The following is a 16255-nucleotide window of genomic DNA, read 5'->3' as shown; positions in this document are numbered from 1 at the left end:
AACCAAAACAACCAGCAACCCATAGGTTTGAGGTTGGATACGAGAACCAAGTTATACAAACATTTAATTACAAGAATCCTCCTCCTCCTCAAATCATTCTTGTCCACCATCACCTTCTCTTAGCTTAAAGTTCTAATCTCTTCATTCATTAGTATTCATCTCCATACATATCTTATTATGTCTCCACTTCAACCCTTAAATGAGAAGCACATTTCCAGCAGAAAGGAAACTGATTGGCAGAGAACGGGAGAGTTTACGTTTTTATGTAATCAGAAAGTTCTCTTCTTTGGGCCTTCGGTTGTCGGCTACAACCACTCTCCTTTCTCCCTTCACATTTCTTTTAATTTTATCGTAATTCCATCTTTAAACTTTACAAAAAAATTTTAAAAAAAATTGGTCAAACGAATGATGAACACTTAAGTATTTTGTAAATTCATTCGGTTCAGTTTAACATTGTTTTTGAAAAGAGGTTCTTAAAATGTTATGTAAAATAATTTTAAAATATATTTTAAAAGTATTGTTTAAATTTAACTATTTGGTATTGTTATCTAAATGTACTTTTAAAAGATAAAATGTTTCTTTTAGATATTATATTATAAATTGAAAATATATTAATTTAAATTAATTTAAATTTATTAATATTTTAATATATAAAAATATCAAATTATATTACAAAAAAATATAAGGAAAAATATAGTTATAATAAAAATTTAAAATAAAATTTAAAAGTTTTCTTGATTAAAATATAATTAGTATATAATTAATAAATAATTTATAAAAAAAATTGAGTAAAGGAGTGGAATTCATGTATCACAGAAAGGGTAAAAGCATAACATTGTTCCTAAATGGAAATTTGAACTAAAACAACTATAAATTTAAATTTTGCTGTTGGTTTAAAACTACCGTCCTAAACGCACTTTTACCTTTAAGTTTTATCTATTTGGTAGTAATATTGTTTTCAAACTTGATTTTTAGATCAAAAGTGTTTTAGACATCATTATCAAACGAATCTTAAGTTACAGTGATAAAAGAGAATGCTATTTTTTTTAAATAACTTAAATTTAAATATATCACATATTACTGATTAAATATATATGAAAATATTATGTCAGTAATATACGTTGTTAGTTAATCACAATGGTGGATACATGTATACTTCAGGGAGGGAACGTGTCCATCCTAAAATCTGATTTTTTTTATGTTTGTTGTTTATTTGACTAATGGTGTTCACCCTAGAATTTCATTGGTGCTCATCTCATGAAAAAAAACATCTATTATTAAAACATATGTACACATTGAAAAATATTTCTAGGTAGGGATTAGTCAACTTATAATTTTTATTCAATATAAATTATTTTAAATAGAAATTGACATGTTGAAATTAAAATACTCTAAATGAAAAATAAGAACCAAAATAATAACGTATACAAATATTGAAATAGTTTTGTCATTATATCTTCGACTAATGTGAGAATATTTTCATTACTGCGTGAACATGCATTCATTGTCGATCGAAATAACAAATTTTAACAAAATGTTAATAAGGTTAGATATTATAGTGCAAATAGAGACTAGGTTAGTATAGAGTACATGTGAAGGGTTATTTTCTTTTGGATAATTGTATAATATTATAGCAAAAGTAAATCTGTAGAAGAAATAGAATCCCAGAATTATAGTGAACTAAATGTACCAATAAGTAAAAACTCCAACAGCATCGGTCAAAAGAATAAAGAGCAAGATAAAAAGAAGTTGAGAACACGCTCTACAAGGCCTCAATATGAACTTGCAGGGTCTCCTCCAGCCGTTTGGAGAGTAGTGCCCCCTGAAACTACTTCCAAACCAGGATCACATAACCATTTTCAGGTCAACTTAAGTGCAACAGTAGGTTTAGACTTGCCCTTCACACAACACAGCTCACCCAACACCCATCTAGAAAAGCCCAAACCCCTTTAAAACACATGTCATGTCCAAATCTGTCTAGAATACATGCACTCAAAAAAACTTGTCTTCTTTCGTTTCCTGCTCATCAAAACAAAGATTACAAGTCCCATCAATACTCAAGCCATATAAAATCAATTCTTTTTTAGTAGGAAGTCTGTCTAACATAACCATCCACGCAATGACCGAATTCTTCAAGATATAACTTGAATGCCAAATCAGTTTCTTCCACGTCACCTCCTCGTCCCTTATCCTGATCGCATTCCACATCATGGCCACAGACTAATCGAAACCATCCAGGAAGCTATCGATAGAAGCAGCCTTATGCCTCAACTGCACCAGATTCCTTCAAACCCAACCACGACTCTACGAGCTGCAAGCCCATATGTCGGAACCGTTTTTCGGTTGAGTCTCGGAATTGAGCTTCGACTTGAATTGAATTGGGTTAGAGTTATCACCGACTATTTTAAAATGAATTTAGGTGGGTCGGACATCATCTTATCTGATCTGCGTTGTACCATAAATATGTTGGGCTCGAGAGTTGGTTACGGTTAAGGAAGGATTACCACCCTTGAACTGTCCTTTCGGTACCAATTAATTTTTCGCTTGTCTTTAATTGCGAAAATTAAAAAATTAAATTAAAATTTAAAAATTTGATTCGAATTACTTACATCTGATTGGTTGAGAACTGACAAATGCAAAAAAAATATTAGATAGAAAAATAAATAAATAAATAAGAAATAAAGACTAAAAAATCATTAAATAAATATAAATAAATCAAAGAAATAAAATGAAAATAAAAAAGGAAAAAATTAAATAAATAAAAAAATATTATTTTGAAAGTAATAAAATAGAAGTAAAAATAAATAATGCTAATAATAATTAAAAAAACGTGATAATAAACAAAATAAAATAAGAATTTAGGGATCAAATTGCAAAAATGTAAAATATAAATGGTGGCCAAATTGAATCAATTGAAAATCCAGTGACCAAATTGCATATGGTGATTGAAACGAATTATACTTCAGAACATAGGGGATGATGGAAAGAATTTAAGATTTTGATATTTGCATCTTAGTCCCTCGCATATAAATAAGCAAAAACCCAAAAAAAAATCATTTTGAGTCAAAACCCCAAAAAAATCAGATAACTCTCCATTTCCTCGATAGTCGGCCAAGCGCCAGTCTCCTTCCTCAACCCATCTCCACCGTGTCGCTGTCGCTCCGGCGGCCGAAAAAAATCCGAGCCTACCAAAATGACCCCTCAACGCCGTGAACACTAACCCGAAACTTAAACTCTCAAAAACCCCGCCAATCAAAATAGATCTAGGTTTAAAGTTCCGGTTTTTACCCTTTTTAGCCGGTGACTCTTGGTTTTTCGGTGACCGTCAGTTTAGTCCCACGGTTGCTTTGTTTCGGTTGTTTTGGTAAGAAAATGCCTCGCCTTTATGCGTTTTTTGTTTTGGCTTTTTGCTGTGGGCCTTCGGCCTTTGGGTTCGATGATTATGCTTTTTCCTTGTTTGTTGTGTTGTGTGTTTTGGCTCTGTGTTCCGATGATGTTTTTTGGTTTGTTGGTCGATTGTGGGTTTGTGGTTTTGTCTATTGTTGTTCGATGTGGTTTTGGTTTACTGTTTGATGGCTTTCGATGATGGTGGTTTTCAGTCCCCTTCTTGCATGGCCTCGTCGGGGTATTTATAACCCCTCGGTGAAGGTCGTTTTTGATGATAATAGGGTCGTTCCCCTCAACGTTCACGTGGTCGGGATTCTCGGGATGGTTTGACCGCCTGGTTTCCTTGGCTTGTGTGGCGATGTTGATGATACCATCTTTAGGGTTCTTAAACCCTAAACTTTGACAGGCTAGATCAGACCTATTCATTCGGAATCTGTTGGACTGGATTTAGACCCCGTTTGGACCCTGACAAAAAATGAAATTAAATTAATAACATGAAATGAAATAAAATAAAATGAAATGAAATAAATATTAATAATAATATATAATATATATGTTTCAAAAAAATCTTTAAACTATATATTATATTTAAAAACTTTTTCAAAACTATATTATATAGTTTTCAAAAATGATTTTAAAAAAATTATTTAAGTTTTCCAAAATGTTTTTTTTAAAACTATATATTATATAAATGTTCCAAAAATGTTTTTTTAAACTATATATTATATTTTCAAAATGATTTCAAAACTATATACTATATAATTTTTAAAATGTTTTAAAACTTATATATTGTATATAAGTTTTCAAAAACGTTTTAAAAAACTATATAATATATATTTCAAAAAATATTTTTTGAAAACTATATATTATAGTTTTTAAAAATATTTTCAAAAATTATACTATATTACTATAATAAAAATAAATAAATAAAAAACCCAAATTCGGACGAAAAAGAGTGTCTACAGCTGCTCATCTTTGTTCTTTTTCGTGGAACGAAAAATAGGATAAAGATAAAAAAACACAAATTTTCGTCCGGTGGAGTTGAAGATTGAATAGAATAATACCCTGTCGAATGGGGTTGCAGATAGCTCATTCGTCGCGAAGTCGAGTCCATCCTAAAATGATATAGAATTAAAGTCGTAGTTCGGGATCAAGATATGGCTTCAAATTGCAGCCCACCTCGGTATTCTTCTCGGTTTAAAGATCTTGGTTGGAAAATTTGACTGGACAGTAGTTCATTGACTCTATCATGTGGTTGATAAGCCCTCGAGCTGAATGGAATCAAACTCAAAGGGTCTTCGTTGACAGATAGCTTTTATCGACTTAAGCTATGTTGTCGGGAAACGTCTTTCTTGTTACTGAGGCAAGGTTAACCAGGGTTTTCTTCTCGACTTGAAAACCTTGATTGCAACCGGACATTAGTGTGATGTGTCGTCGAGCTGAATGGAGTCGAACTCAAAAAATTTATTGACATATAACCCTTCTTGCCTTGAACTATGTTGTAAATTTGGGTTGCCTCTGAGTTGAATGTAATCGAACTCGGAGGTCTTCGGTTGGCAGATAACCCTTCTCGACTTAAGTTATACTGCAAATGATGTGCCTTGAAGCTGAGCGTAGTTGAACTCGAAGGTCTTTGGTGACAAATAACCCTTCTAGCCTTGAGTTATGTTGTAAATTATGTGCCCTCGAAGCTGAGTGTAATCAAACTCGAGGGTCTTTGGCAGATAGCCCTTATCGACTTAAGTTATACTGCAAATGATGTGCCTTGGAGCTGAGCGTAGTCGAAATCAAAGGTATTTGGTTGGCATATAACCCTTCTCAACTTAAGTTATGCTGCAAATGATGTGCCCTCGAAGCTGAGTGTAATCGAACTCGAGAGTCTTTGGCAGATAGCCCTTCTCGACTTAAGCTATACATCAAATAATGTGCCTTGGAGCTGAGCGTAGTCAAACTCGAAGGTCTTTGGTGACAGATAACTCTTCTAGACTTGAGTTATGCTGTAAATGATGTACCCTCGAAGCTGAGTGTAATCGGACTCGAGGGTCTTTGGAAGATAGCCCTTCTTGACTTAAGTTATACTGCAAATGATGTGCCTTGGAGCTGACCGTAATCGAACTCAAAGGTCTTTGGTTGGCAGATAACCCTTCTCAACTTAAGTTATGCTGCTAATGATGTGCTCTTGAAGCTGAGTGTAATCGAACTCGAGAGTCGTTAACAGATAACCCTTCTCGACTTAAGCTATACTACAAATGATGTGCCTTGGAGCTGAGCGTAGTCGAACTCGAAGGTCTTTAGTGACAGATAACTCTTCTAGCCTTGAGTTATGTTGTAAATGATGTGTCCTCGAAGCTGAGTGTAATCGAACTCGAGGGTCTTTGTTGGCAAATATCCCTTCTTGCCTTGAGCTATGTTGCAAATGATATGCCTTGGAGCTATCGAACTCGAAGGTCTTTGTTGGCAGATAACCCTTCTAGCTTTGAGTTATGCTGCAAATGTTGTCTTAAAAAATGGCTTCCCTTCACGGGTCGAAGCCGATCATGATTCTTGAGGTGGTTCCTTTGAGCGAGTCTAAACTAAGTAATATGATTTTTGGGATGAATCATCTTTACGGGAAAGTCCACTGATAAATTCTGTCCGCCGGATATATTCCGTTGTAGAATTGAAATCTAGCTTGAAGACATTAACTAGAAACATGCTGCTCATTGTTGAGTTGAGCTGAACTGGATTTGTTCTGAATTGGTTCTCGAGCCTATATGAAATTGACTCTGATATCTGTAGATATGTCAAGTCGGTTGAGGTGTAGCTTCTACTGTTGAGTTAAGAAACCACCATCATTCTTTAAAGGCGCTTGCGAATCGAGTATCCTTCATCCTGAAGTCGAAACTTGACTCTAAAAGCTGCAAAAAATTATGTATGCTAAAATGATGAATGTGATGCACCTAAGTATGTCTAAGATGCATACAACATGAATGAATTATGTGTTATCTCCTGGATGGAGTCTCGTGCTTTGTCTGCCAATCTGGTCCCTTGAATCGATCGTGCCCCATTATCTTTTCAAGCTTGGACTTTACGGACCTTTCATATCTGAGACTGTTCTGTTTGAAAATATTTTTCTTCTTTTTATTATTTTAGGAGGAAAAATGATATAAATGCTGTAAAATATTGTTCGCAATTGAATCAAATTGTAAACGTGAGTTCAAATAATATCAAAGAAATCAAGAGCTCTTTTAATGATTTCAGAGTTAAAGCTCTTTGACAAATGTTCAAATGGATGAGTTGCCTTTAGGTTGGCCTCTTTTCTAAGGTTTCAGTAACCCAAAAAGTCATTTTTTTTGAAATATCACAACATGCTTTGGCATTTCAATTGGGTGTGGATAAAATGACGCAACTAGCATGATCAATTATTAGACCTTTTATTTCAGTCCTTTGAAATCTTCCATTTGTTCAAGCTTTGTAGGCTCCTCTAACAAAGGCAGTGCAAAAAATATCGGTCTAAAAATGAAATTCTTGAGTGCTCGTGTGTAGTTGACTATAACAAGTGTTCCTTAACTCTTTTAGTCCATCATTACCGAAAATTTCTTGCTTAGATAAATTTGATTTAATTTGTTGTTATTTTGCTAGCTGAATCTATAAAGCCGGGGCGTTTAACCAATTGCTTTAGAGGGACAACTTAACATTATAATCAGTTTTATCAAGTTTACTGAAGGGTTCCTCTCATCACAAAGTCTTCGATCGGACAATAGCAGTAGAGCAAACACCGAATTGCCAAGTGTTCGAGCAATACCATGGTTTGATCATAATCTACTCATAAGGCCAGGGCTTTCAAGTTTCCTCTATGACCAATTGCCTTAGTGGAATAGCTCAGCTTCACGGATTTAATTTCTTAAGATTATCAAGAAGAACCTGTTATAGTCTAGGTATTTTTGAAAGTCAAGGAATCTCATCTTTAGAGTTCAATTTTCAAGCAACTGACCTAAACTAGATTCATTTACTCGACTATTTCATCTGTAAAGATAGTGATCATCATTGAACGTCTTAAATACAAAGTATAATAATGTCATATGCAAAAGGATGCCCCATGTTGTCCGCATCTTATGAAAGGAAAATGTTATATTGGTTAATTGCAAGAGTAGGGTACAGTGTTTGAGGGCATATTCTGGGTAAGTTCAAGGTCCTTGTTTTAAAACATGTTACTTTGTCAAAGATCTGTTACTTTGAACCATTTACAGAGTTTCTTAATTTAGTTGATATTCAAAGAATTGCAAGTTTGCAAATGTGATTCATTGCTCGTCATCATTAAAGTAACATAAATTTATTCAAATGTTCTTACAAAAACTTGAGAAAAAATAGAAAAAAAACAAATTCAAACAGAATGCCTCAGATGATGAAATGGTCTTCCTCACTTGGATGCCCCCAAGTTATTGATGTCGATCCAGTTTTGGTTACGCATCTTCTGTATGTCTCTCTTGAATGCGTAACTGTAACACCCTTAACTCATATCCAACCCGAATACAAGTCTGAGGTGTCATATTGACTTTTCAAAACCTTGACTCTTATAGAAAATCCCAGGAATTTTTAAAACTTTCATTAAAACGAAACACATTAATTTACATAAAACCATAATATACAAAATCGATCAGAGTATTCGTAATTAACACTTATTACATGCCAACACTCTATACATAACCAAGTACATACTTTGTCAATTACTTCTGATCTGATCTCTTAGTAGTATTGTTGTCCGTGCTACTTCTATTTCCACTTTTCCTGATTCTTGGTACCTACGTGTAAATCACTTACACGCTAAGTCATAGACTTAGTGAGACAATAAATGAAAATGCAACAATAAACTTATGAATGTTCATATTTACAATTGGATCATGACATTTCAATATGCATGTATCTATCGCACGATAACATATAATGCATATACGAAACTTACCTTATTGTATCACTTTCACTGTAAATCGGTATTTCAATTGCATAGCCCATGTATATTATTAAGATTAGAGGTATGTGAGTGCATTGAGGTTGTGCACTAATGCCGTCACCACAGCTCGTATCTATTCCCTCATGGGGCACTGAACCTTAGTTCAGTATTCGTTCCGTAGGACTTCTACATCCCGAAGGACTATTATACCCTCGACTCTTGGCATGTCAATTACACCTATAATTCTCATATCGTATACTATGGGCATTATTCTTATATTTCATATGTTCATGTACTCATGTCATTTCTCTTGTGATCATGTAGCTCATGTCATTTCTCTTGTGATCATGTAGCTCATGTCATTTCTCTTGTAATCACGTATCTCATATCACTTCATATCATGTTCTCATATCACAGGTCATATCACATATCATATCACATGAACACATATATATATATCTTATGCATGTATCACAATAATTATCATGTATGCATGTTCACAACTACTGTATTATAAAAATCAACATAGGGATTAGACTTATCACAAGTCTTATTCTATTATAATATACATATAGTATGCACTCACCTTATCTTTGCTTTGATTCGATTCTAATCCTTTGATCGTTCCGGAATAAGCTTACTTTTAGTATCTACATAATCGCACATGGATCTATATCAGTATTATAACTAATATACTCTAATGATTCACTCTTTAGACTAAGAGAAAGGTCAATTTCATCTTTTAATGAAGGTATGCATCGATGCACTATTGATGCATCGGTGCATAAAAGGTATTCGATGTAGTATTATTGCTGGGATGCATCGATGCACTCCTTATGCATCGATGCACTCCTTATGCATCGATGCACCGATTGCATTCGATGTTTCACTGTTAATGGGATGCATCGATGCACTACTTATGCATCGATGCACAAATTGCATTCGATGTCTTTATTTTAAAAGAGTGCATCGATGCACTACCAATGCATCGGTGCACATTCAAACAATTTCTGGGTTTTAACCTTGATGCATCGATGCACTATGAATGTGCATCGGTGCACTCTGCCCAGAATCCTCTTTTTGAACCCGAAAGTTCATTCATTTGGATTAAATCCTTCATGTTTAATCCCCTTTTTCATTCTTAACTCTAGTACACATCCTTAAACCAATTTATACTCATTTATTTCATCTTAAACCTTCAAATCCTATCCTTCATATGTAATTCAAGAATTATATTAATAAATCAACATGTTTGAATTCCGTTTTAACACTTCGTATATCTTAACTAGATTGATGACAAGTCAAATATAACTTTCAATTTTAGTTATGAACTATATTCCAAGATTTCATTTAAGAACTTCAAATCTTAAATCTCTCCTAACTCAATCATCATTTGATGTTAAGATAACTTAAGCTTTCCTTAAGCTTAGTTATCATCTAATAATCAAAACCCAATATTAAATTTAACAAGAAACTCAATAATAAGAAATCTTACATTTGCTTTGGTTCACACGTACAAGGAAGAAAGAAGAAGAAGATAACTATGGAAGGCTTTGGTGTTCTCTTCTTTTCATCCCACTTGTACTCATATATATCCTTATCCCTTCTTTAATTAATTTTCCTTGCAAATGACTCTTTTGCCCTTACATTCCTTCTTCATTTCAATTCAATCCTACACAATCATTTACATATAAATCTTTATATTGTTCATTCATTCTATTTTAATCACCAAAATCTAAAACTTTCCAATTTAGTCACTAACCCGGTATTAAGGATGTTACAACTCTCCCCCCTTAAGAAAATTCGTCCTTGAATTTTCATTATGCAAAGAGGTAGGGGTACTTAATCCTCATGTCCTCTTCACGTTCCCATGTTGCTTCCTCTACTTTGTGATTCCTCCACAAGACCTTAACCAATGAAATAGTCTTGTTCCTTAGTTGTTTAACTTCGTGAGCTAATATTTGAACAGGTTCTTCCTCATAAGTTAAATCTGGTCGGACTTCAATTTCTTCAGGAGTCACAATGTGAAATGGATCAGATCTATATTTCCTAAGCATTGAGACATGAAAAACATTGTGTATCTTTTCCATTTTAGGTGGCAAAAATAACTGATATGCTACTGATCCTACCCTCTTAGTAATCTCATAAGGTCCAATGAACTAAGGACTCAACTTTCCTTTACGTCCAAACCTCAATATTTTCTTCCACGGAGACACTTTCAAGAACACTTTATCTCCGATTTGAAATTCAATTTCTTTCCTTTTTAAATCAACATACGATTTCTGTCTATCAGCTACAGCTTTCAGATTATTTTGAATTACTTGAACTTTCTCTTTTGTATTCTGAATCAACTCAGGACCAATAACTTCTCGATCCTTAAGTTCATACCAGTTCAAGGGCGTACGACATCTTCTTCCGTATAGAGCTTCGTAGGGAGCCATTTTGATGCTTGACTGATAACTATTGTTGTACGCAAATTCAGCAAGTTGTAAATACCTTTCACACGATCATTTGTATTCAATAACACAAGCTCTTAGCATATCCTCCAGAATTTGAATAGTTCGCTCGGATTGACCATCGGTTTGAGGATGAAACGCTGTACTAAAGTTTAACCGAGTTCCCAATGCTCTATGTAATGACTTCCAAAACCGTGATGTGAATCTAGGATCCCGATCAGAAACTATGGAAATAGGTACACCATGCAACCGTATAATCTCTCTAATATACAATTCAGCATACCTATCCATGGAGAAATCAGTTCGTACTGGAATAAAATGGGCTGACTTAGTCAATCTATCCACGATTACCCATATTGAATCCTTTTTGTTCAGAGTTAAAGGCAAACCCATCACAAAATCCATCGTTATGTTTTCCCATTTCCATTGAGGAATTGAAATTGGTTGTAACAATCCTGACGAAACTTGATGTTCAGCTTTGACTTGTTGACAAGTCAAACACTTTGATACAAATTTTGAAATGTCTTTCTTTATTCCCGGCCACCAATATCGACTCTTGAGATCCATATACATTTTGTTCCCTCCCGGATGCATTGTCAATGGACTACAATGAGCTTCCGTTAACAAATCATTCTTTAATTCATCATCATCCGGAATTACTAATCTTTCTTGATAATACAAGTTCTCATCAGACTTAATCTCATAATCCGTACCCTCTCCATTCTTTATCTGTTGTATCCTCTTTAAACACTTTTCATCTTTAACTTGCAATTCTTTAATTCGATTTAGCCATACTGGATTGATAGTCAGTTCTGTACAGATTGCACCATCTTCTCTTAACGATAATATAGCATCAAGAGTTCGTAAAGCTGCAAACGTGTTTCGACTCAAAGCATCAGCTACCACATTTGCCTTTCCAGGATGGAAATCAATCACCACATCATAATCCTTGAGAAATTCCACCCATCTTCTTTGTCTTAAATTCAACTCTTTCTGAGTCATCAAATATTTTAAGCTCTTGTGATCCGTATACAAGTAGCACTTTTCACCATACAAGTAGTGACGCCAGATCTTTAAAGCGAACACTACTGCAGCCATCTCTAGATCGTGTGTTGGATAATTCTTCTCATGCGGCTTTAGTTGTCTCGAAGCATAGGCTACTACTTTGCCTTCTTGCATTAATACATATCCCAAACCACTATGAGACGCATCACTATACACTATAAAGTTCTTTCCAGACTCGGATTGAACTAACACTGGAGCTTCTGTAAGAATCTTCTTTAACTTTTCAAAACTCTCTTGACATTATTGAGTCCAAACAAATTTTACTTCTTTTTTCAACAATTTAGTCATGGGTAATGCTATAATCGAAAAGTTTTTAACAAACCTTCGATAATAACCAGCTAACCCCAGAAAACTTCTAACTTCCAATACATTCTTTGGAACTTTCCACTCCAGAATAACTTTAATCTTTTGGGGATCCACTCGAACTCCTTCTGTAGAAATTACATGTCCAAGGAATGCCACTTCATTCAACCAGAATTCACATTTAGAGAATTTAGCATAAAGCTTATTGTCTCATAAAATCTGTAAAACAATCTGTAAGTGTGAACTATACTCTTCTTCTGACTTTGAATATATTAAAATATCATCAATACCACAACAAACTGATCCAAATACGGTTAGAAAATTCTGTTCATTAAATCCATAAAAGCAGCTGGTGCATTCGTAACTCCAAACAGCATCACGATAAATTCATAATGACCATATCTTGTTCTAAACGCCGTTTTCGAAATGTCTTTTTCTTGAATCTTTAATTGATGATAACCCGAACGTAGATTAATATTTGAGAACACTGAAGCTTCCTTTAATTGATCAAATAAATCGTCGATTTGGGGAAGTGGATACTTGTTCTTGATGGTCACTTTATTGAGTTGTCTGTAATCGATACAAAGACGCATTGATCCATCTTTCTTCTTAACAAATAGAACTGGAGCTCCCCAAGGTGATACACTTGGTCTAATAAACCCTTTGTCCAATAACTCCTTTAATTGAATCTTTAATTCTTGTAATTCATTTGGAGCCATTCAGTATGGTGCCATTGCAATGGGCGTTGTTCCTGGTATTATCTCAATCTGGAATTCTACCTCTCTGTCAGGAGGTAAACCTGGCAACTCTGCAGGAAATGCATTGAGAAACTCTTTGACTATAGGAATATCTTCAATCCCTTTCTCCTTGGTTCTAACATCCAGTACATTATCAATAAACCCTTGACATCCCTGTAGTAGTAACTTCTTTGCAGTCATCAATGAAATCACGCTTGCCAATGGATTCCATCTTTCACTAAATACAATAACTTCTATTCCTTCAGAACTTCTCAATGTCACTCTTTTCAATCTACAATCGACATCAGCGTAATAACGATATAACCAATCCATCCCCAGTATCACTTCGAATTCGTCAAAAGGTAATTCCATCAGATTAGCAGGAAATTCAATTCCCTAAATCCGTATGGGACACCCTCGGCTCACCATATTTACCTGAGCACTGTGCCCTAGTGGATTCGTCACTATTACTTCATTACTAGTAGTTTCTAAAGGAATGTTCAACTCTCTTACTAACGTACTAGTAATATATGAATATGTAGATCCCGGATCAATCAATATAATAACACCTTTGTCAAATAATAGAAAGGTACCTGTTATAATATCTGGGTCATCACAATCCTCATTGGTCTTGAGGTTGTACACTCGAGCAGTGGAGTGTATCTCCTATTGAGCAGAGGACTCTGACTGACCTCTTCCTCTGCCTCTACCTCTTCCCCTCTGGGCTACAGAAATAGACCTCTCTGGCTGTACAGATTCACTGGTTGACATTGGACAATCTCGAACGAAATTTCTGGCATCTCCACATCTAAAGCAGACTCCAAAAATCATTCGACATACCCCTAAATGATTCTTTCCACAATGCGGGAATTGTCTGGCTTGACTCTGATTAGTTCTCCCATCTCCAGATTCCACTGACTGAGTTTGTCTACCCCTCACTTGATTTGATCCTCTAGCGGAGGATGCCACTGATTCTGATCTAACCTGGGGTCAAAAACCATCATTTTTGCCCTTTTTTGATGGTGCATAACTCGAAGAAACACCCGTTCTTTTGACTGTCTGAGCTCTTGAATTTTCAAACCTCTCGTTCTGAGCTCTTTCCAGAGCCTTGGCACGGTTAACTACTTCTTGAAATGATGATAAATTCAAGATAATCAAAATTTCCTTTATTCGAGGACATAAACCCTCTACGAACCACTCACAAGCATCCTTTTCAGTAGGAACTAGCTCGGTAGCAAAGCGGCTCAATTTATTGAATTCACACTCATACAGTGTGATTCCATTGCTTCAAATTCATGAACTCTTGCTTCATTTGGTGAACAAATTGATCTCCAATGTACTTATGCTTGAATTTTTCTAAAAATAATGACCAAGTTACTTGGGCATTAGATATCCTCAATGTAACATTGGTCCACCGGATCCTTGCTTGTCCTCTCAACAAGGAAATTACTCCATCCAGATTCTCAGCATCGGAACAATGAAGTCCCGTAAGCATGACTTTCATGTCATTAAGCCAAAGATCCGCAGTAACAGGACCTTCATTGGCTTCCCCTTTAAACTCTGGAGCTCCTAATCCCTTCAACTCTTTCGCAACATTCATTTTTGGAGTTGAAGTAACAGGAGGTTGGAAACGCGTCAATACCGCGTCTAACGTTCTAAAGAATATATCTTGATCATTTACAGGCACTCCAGAGGGTGTCTGTTCTTCACTCTGCCTGGCCAAGGCAGGTGAATTACTATTTTCAGCGGGTCTATCATCTCCCGCTTCATTCCTATAACAACCTTGTTCGGACATCTATAAAAATACAACCATATAGTTCTATTAGCAAAACAACATACTTACTATTCCAACATATCAGAAGTTTTCACTATTTTGTTGGCATGTATACCTTATAAGACACTCTAGAATTCGGTTTATGCCGAGAATCGACTAAACCGTAGCTCTGATACCATTAAATGTAACACCCTTAACTCATATCCGACCCGAATACAAGTCTGAGGTGTCATATTGACTTTTCAAAACCTTGACTCTTATAGAAAATCCCGAGAATTTTTAAAACTTTCATTAAAACGAAACACATTAATTTACATAAAACCATAAAATACAAAATCGATCAGAGTATTCGTAATTAACACTTATTACAAGCCAACACTCTATACATAAACAAGTACATACTTTGTCAATTACTTCTGATCTGATCTCTTAGTAGTATTGCTGTCCGTGCTACTTCTATTTCCACTTTTCCTGATTCTTGGTACCTACGTGTAAATCACTTACACGCTAAGTCATAGACTTAGTGAGATAATAAATGAATATGCAACAATAAACTTATGAATGTTCATACTTATAATTGGATCATGACATTTCAATATGCATGTATCTATTGCACGATAACATATAATGCATATACGAAACTTACCTTCTTGTATCACTTTCACTGTAAATCGGTATTTCAATTGCATAGCCCATGTTTATTTTTGAGATTAGAGGTATGTGAGTGCATTGAGGTTGTGCACTAATGCTGTTACCACAGCTCGTATCTATTCTCTCATGGGGCACCGAACCTTAGTTCAGTATTCGTCCCGTAGGACTCCTACATCCCGAAGGACTACGTCCCGAAGGATTGTTATACCCTCGACTCTTGGCATGCCAATTACACCTATAATTCTCATATCGTATACTATGGGCATTATTCTTATATTTCATATGTTCATGTACTCATGTCATTTCTCTTGTGATCATGTAGCTCATGTCATTTCTCTTGTGATCATGTAGCTCATACCACTTCATATCATGTTCTCATATCACAGGTCATATCACATATCATATCACATGAACACATATATATATATATCTTATGCATGAATCACAATAATTATCATGTATGCATGTTCACAACTACTGTATTATAAAAATCAACATAGGGATTAGACTTATCACAAGTCTTATTCCATTATAATATACATATAGTATGCACTCTCCTTAGCTTTGCTTTGATTCTATTCTAATCCTTTGATCGTTCCGGAATAAGCTTACTTTTAGTATCTACATAATCGCACATGGATCTATATCAGTATTATAAATAATATACTCTAATGATTCACTTTTTAGACAAAGAGAAAAGTCAATTTCATCTTTTAATGAAGGTATGCATCGATGTACTACTGATGCATCGGTGCATAAAAGGTATTCGATGTAATATTATTATTGGGATGCATCGATGCACTCCTTATGCATCGATGCACCGATTACATTCGATGTTTCACTATTAATGGGATGCATAGATGCACTACTTATGCATCGATGCACAAATTACATTCGATGTCTTTATTTTAAAAGAGTGCATCGATGTACTACCAATGCATCGGTGCACATT

This window comes from Hibiscus syriacus, unplaced genomic scaffold (assembly GCF_006381635.1).
Source record: "Hibiscus syriacus cultivar Baekdansim isolate YM2019G1 unplaced genomic scaffold, ASM638163v2 tig00110105_pilon, whole genome shotgun sequence".
Taxonomy (NCBI): Eukaryota; Viridiplantae; Streptophyta; class Magnoliopsida; order Malvales; family Malvaceae; genus Hibiscus; species Hibiscus syriacus.
The sequence above is the reverse complement of the archived record's forward strand: the minus strand, read 5'-3'. Positions refer to the sequence as shown.